The sequence below is a fragment of the Ursus maritimus genome, unplaced genomic scaffold (assembly GCF_017311325.1).
Source record: "Ursus maritimus isolate PB19 unplaced genomic scaffold, ASM1731132v1 scaffold_18, whole genome shotgun sequence".
Classification (NCBI taxonomy): Eukaryota; Metazoa; Chordata; class Mammalia; order Carnivora; family Ursidae; genus Ursus; species Ursus maritimus.
In genome coordinates, this window is record NW_024424230.1 from 39,736,289 (window position 1) to 39,742,288 (window position 6,000).

Here is a 6,000-nt window from a genome sequence, read left to right on the forward strand (position 1 = left end):
TTTGGTGTATAAACTATTTTTCTCCAGAACAGAGATTTTATGTCCCCATAAGGCTATGTTGAGATTTGTGGTGCTTAATCTTATGTGTCAACTTGGTAGGCTATCGTGTCAGTTGTTTGGTCAAATCCCAGTCTAGATGTTACTGTGAAGGCATTTTTTTTAGATGTGATTAGTCAATAGACTTTAAGTAAAACGGATTGTCCTCCATAATATGAGTGGGCCTCATCCAATCAAGTGAAGGCCTTAAGAGCAAAGACAGAGTTTTCCTGAAATAGAAGAATTCTCCTCAAGAGTACAACATAAAAACTCTGAGTTTCTAGACCATTGATCTGCAGAATTTGGATTCAAGATATCAACTCTTGAGTTTCCAGCCTGCTAGTCTGTTGAATGGATTTCAAACTTGTCACCCCCAACCCCCCAATTGCATGATTCAGTTCCTTAAAATAAATCTCTCTATCTTGCTCTCTCTTCACACACACACACACACACACACACACACACACACACACATTCTATTGGATGTATATTGGTTCTATTCATTCTGATTCTCTGAAGAACTCTGGCTAACACAAGACCTCAACTTAATTATAGTCCTGAAAGCAATGAGAAGAAGCAGGGGTAGATCTTGAAAGAGGCTGCTCACTTCCAGCAAGAAGCATTCATCCTGAAGGTTTGTCTTCTAAGGCCACTTCCTATTGTTTTGGTGAGGGTTTTCCAGAGTAGAGCCTAAGACAAGGTAATGACTTGAGTGCAGGTTGTTTATTTAGGAAAAAAATCTCAAGGAGGAGGAGTGGAGGGCAGGGGAGAGAAACATGAGAGGAGGAAAAGCCAATACACAGGTACATTACTGAGTCTGTCACCAACACAGGTGACTGATGCACAGGGAGCCTTATGAAATGTCTCCCAGAACTTTCTGCTAGAGGATGAAAGGAAGAATTATTTATCTCTCAGCTTGCATCTTCACTGTTCAAGATTATGCTCCATATTGTGCATACATGGGCACCATGTGGATTCATCACTTCCATAATGAACCTTGAAACTTGTCACCCAGAAATACTTGAGGGGTAAGATAGTAAACTCAAACATTCTATTCTCTGATCAAATCTCCTTTAATTCAATCCTCTCACTTTGTTACTATTATTTTATGTGCTTTCCAATTCTTAATCTTTGATCCCTACATTTTATCCCATTCACAGTGTCCTACTGGTTTCAAGTAGGTTCAGATTCTTCTCCACCAAGTGCTAGTTCTTTGACCTTGGGGAAGTTACTTAAACTCTCTAGGCCTCAGTTTTCTTGTCTATAAAGTGTCATAATAACAGTACCAGCTTTCTGGAGTTGCTATGAGCATGATTTGAGATAATGCATGTAAAACATTTAACAGTGTCTGATACATAGGAACCAGTCAATAAACAGTATCTGTTATGACTCTAATGGTGATTATAATAATGATGATATTTCCAGCTCAGATACTGCAGTTCATCACTATAGCTACCATCTTCACCTTTGACCCTTGGGTTTCTGCTGGCCCTGACCAATAAGCTTCAAACCTGATTCATAGTCTCTTCGTCTCAATTGGACTACTGGAATGTCTTGCAGTTGTTCAACCTAAAGAGGAGAGATCATAAACAAAGCAGTCATGGCAAGGGAAGAGAACAGGAGGAAAGGGAAGAGTCACGGACAATTTTGGCTTTAGCATTACTTACTAAGACAGTACAGGGATGTGAGCTGATTCAGGTGAGGAAGATGATATAGTCAGTTTATCCAGGCCATATAATGACAATTTCTATTATAGCATTGAGAAGTAATTTTCTATCTCCTTTCCCTCTACGTCTATTAATTAGAGTTCATATGTAAGAAGAATTGTCTATTTACCCCCATTTATTTATATAGCTAGTTACTTACATCAGTATGAGCTTGTAATGTTTATTTTATCCTTTGGGTTATAGTCCAGTAATATGTAATTATTTTGTTGCTCAGGTTGTTCTAACTTTAGCCATTGGGAACTATTTTAGGTTGGCTTCTGTGTTCTTTTGGCATGCCACCATCCCTTTCTTTTTTGAGCATTTCCCTACTTTCTGACATTATGAGATGTGCTAGGTTCGTCTGGTATTTTTCCTGCCTCAAACCTGCAGTCAATCTGTTTTAAAGGATTTCTGGATTTTTTTAATTGGAGATTTTATTTATTTATTTAAGATTTATTTATTTTAGAAAGAGATAGAAGGAGCAAGCAGGGGAAAGGGAGGGGGAGAGGGAGAAAGAGAATCCTCTAGCAGATTCCCTGCTGAGCATGGAGACCGACATGAGGCTCAATCCCAGGAGATCAAGATCATGACCAGAAATCAAGAGTAAGATGCTTAACTAACTGAGCCATCTAGGTCCCTTTAACTGGAGATTTAGAAACCAAGATCTGAGCACTGCATGTGCTCATTGCTACTGGGGCATCAAAAATTACAGGAAAAAAGGGTGTCTGCGTGGTTCAATCATTGGGCATCTGCTTTCAGCTCAGGTGATGGTCCCAAATTCCTGGAATCAATACCCACATTGGGCTCCCTGATCAGCAGGAAGTCTTCTCCCTCTGACCCTCATCCCACTTGAGCTCTCTCTCTCTTAAATAAATAAATAAAATCTTTTTAAAAAAATTACAGGAAAAAATATAGAAAAGAGACAAAACTTGACAAAGGAAATTTCTGCAATGATATTGATGAACAGTCTCAGGAAATCAGCTGAGCGGAAGGCCTAGAGCTCCACGAGGCCATCTTGGGACAGGACAGAAATTTTTAGGAAGAATTCCTGCAAAATATAAATGGAATTGGACAACTGCTAATAAGCAGTCATAATGAGGTAGAAACTGGACATTGATTTAATCTAAATTTATGAAGGAAGTTGGGTGAGAGGTTGAGAATTGTGGATGGGGGGATGTAAGAGAGATAAACACATATGGAAACCATTGTAGAAATTTAATGGTCTAAATTTGGAAAATAATAGTTTCTGTACAAACATGGTATTTAGCAAAGTGATGGCAAATAAGAGAACAAATAGCTTAAAAAATTGAATGTACTTGCTTTTAACAGTAAGAATTGGGACTTGGGAGGAATAAGGCAACAAACTGCAATATTTTTTGAGCAACATGTTTGAGATTTACATACTTTGTTGCTATAAATAAAATATCAAATTTAAAAAGGAAAAAAGATGGGGTGCCTGGGTGGCTCAGTCGTTAAGCGTCTGCCTTCGGCTCAGAGCGTGATCCCAGAGTCCTGGGATCGAGTCCCATATTGGGCTCCTCCAGTGAGAGCTTCTTCCTCTCCCACTCCCCCTGCTTGTGTTCCCTCTCTTGCTGGATGTCTTTCTCTCTGTCAAATAAATAAATAAAATCTTTAAAAAAAAAGTAAGTAAAATACAAAGTTAGGTTGTAGTAACTGCTAAGAAGAAAACAAAGAAGGAGTTGGCAGAGAAAATAATGGGGACCAGGGTATTTACTTTACATTGGGTACCCAGGAGAAACTCTCTGAGATGATTTAAGCTGATTCATAGTAGACGAGAACGAGGAGCCACTTGCTAGTGGTAAGGAGGCACTCCAGACAGAGGGACAGGAAGCAGCCAAGTCAAGACAAGAACAACTCTGGGGGCGCCTGGGTGGCTCAGTCGTTAAGCGTATGCCTTTGGCTCAGGGCGTGATCCCAGAGTCCTGGGATTGAGCCCCACATCAGGCTCAACCACTGGGAGCCTGCTTCTTCCTCTCCCACTCCCCCTGCCTGTGTTCCCTCTCTCACTGGCTGTCTCTCTCTCTGTCAAATAAATAAATAAAATCTTTAAAAAAAAAAAAAAAAGACAAGAACAGCACTGAAGTGTGCGGTCCTGTGTAGACAAAGTTATTTCTCAATACTTAATCTTGTTCTTTTTCATTCAACAAATACTTACTTGTTTCCCTCTATGTGGGAGGCATAATTCCAGCCACTGAGAATACATGGTCCCTGAACATAAAGAATTTATCATCCAGGAAGAAATACTTATGAGTCCATTGGAGGTGAACTACTAATGAGTGAGGAGGCCTCTTATCAGAAGAGTAGCTAACACAAATTTGGATGGGGAATAACAGAACCAGGAAAGATTTGCCTACAAAGTGATGTCTAAGCAGATATGTGGACTTATATGGAGTTATATGTAACAAACAGTGCATGAAAATACATGGGGCATAACTGGTTTGGTTTGGTTTTGTTTTTTCCATCAGATCAAGAAAGTTGAATAAATGACTTCAACATTGTTATGGGTGGAATTGTGTGCCCCCAAAATTCATATGTTAAAGTCTGAACTCCCAATACATCAGAATGTGACCTTATTCGGAAACAGATATTATTAGTTAAGATGAGGTCGTGAGAGTGAACACTAATTCAATATGACTGGCATTTCTAAAAAGGCAAAATTTGGACACAGATACACATGTAGCTGAAAGACAAGGTAAGGAGACATGTAAGGAAATGTAAGGACAAGACAGCGCTCTGTAAGTGAAGGAGCAAGGACTGGAACAGATCCTTCTCTCAGAAGGAACCAACCCTGCTAACATCTTGTCAACTCTGAGATAATAAATACCTGTTGTTTAAGTCACCCAGTTTGTGATACTTTGCTACGGTAGCTCTAGCAAACTAATACAAATATAAACTTGGAATTACCTACAATATTTATTAAATGAAATAAATATGCAGAAGTGCATACCCCCACCTATAACGTGGCACGGTATCACAAGCACACACAGAAACACACACGCACCTACACATAAACATTATGGCCTGGGGAGAAAATATTTGCAAAAAGTATATCTGACAAAAGACTGTTATCCAAAATATGCAAAGAACGCTTAAAATTCAACAGTAAGAAAACAAAGAAGTCAACGAAAAAATGGGCCAAAGAACTTAAGGGACCTCACCAAGATAGATGGCAAATAAGCATATGAAAACATGCTCCACGTCAAATGCCATCGGGGAGATACAAACTAAAATAACAATGAGAAATCATTACACACCTATGAGAACGACCAAAACCCAGAACACTGACACCACCAAATGCTGTTGAGAATGTGGAGCAATAGGAACTCCCATTCATTACTTGTGGGAATGAAAAATGGCACAGCCCTGTTGAAGACAGATTGGCAATTTCTTACAAAACTAAACCTACACCTATCATGTAATCCATCAAGGGAACTGAAAACTTAGTCCACATGAAAACCTGTACACAGCTGTTTATATCAGCTTTATTAATTATAATGAATTTTATATATAGTTATAATTAGTAATCGCCAAAACTTGGAAGCGACCAAGCTGTCCTTCAGTAGGTGAAGAGATAAACTGTGATACATCCAAACAATGGAATATTATTTAGCACTGAAAATAAATGAGCTATCAAGCCATGAAAAGACATGGAGAAACTTGAACTTATACTACCAAATGAAAGAAACCCATCTGAAGAGGCTGCATACAGTATGTAATTCCAATTATAATGACACTCTGCGAAAGGCAAAACTGTGGAGGCAATCAAGAGATCAGTGGTTGTCAAGAGTTAGGAGGGAAGGGGATGAATAGGCAGAGCCCAGAGGATATTTAGGGCAGCGAACCTACTCTGTCTGATACCATAATGATAGATGTATGTCCTTGTACATTTGCCCACATCTGTGCAATGTACGCCACTAGGAGTAAACTCGAATGTAAACTATGAACTTTGGGTGATCACGATGTGTCAATGTGTCCTCACTTGTAAGGAACGTCACACTCTCATGGGGGATATTGATAATGCGGGTATATGAAAAGGGGGTATATGAAAAATCTCTGTACTTTGTTCTCAGGATTGCCGTGAACCTAAAACTTCTCTAAAAATTAAAGCTTCTTTAAAAATGCAAGAGCTTGTTTTGCAAGGCCGTATATGTAGAATATACCAGAAAGTATGTGAAAGTGAAATAAATCCTTCTAATTTGGTAAATGTGAAGTATGACATGTCTGTCTGTTCAAAAAA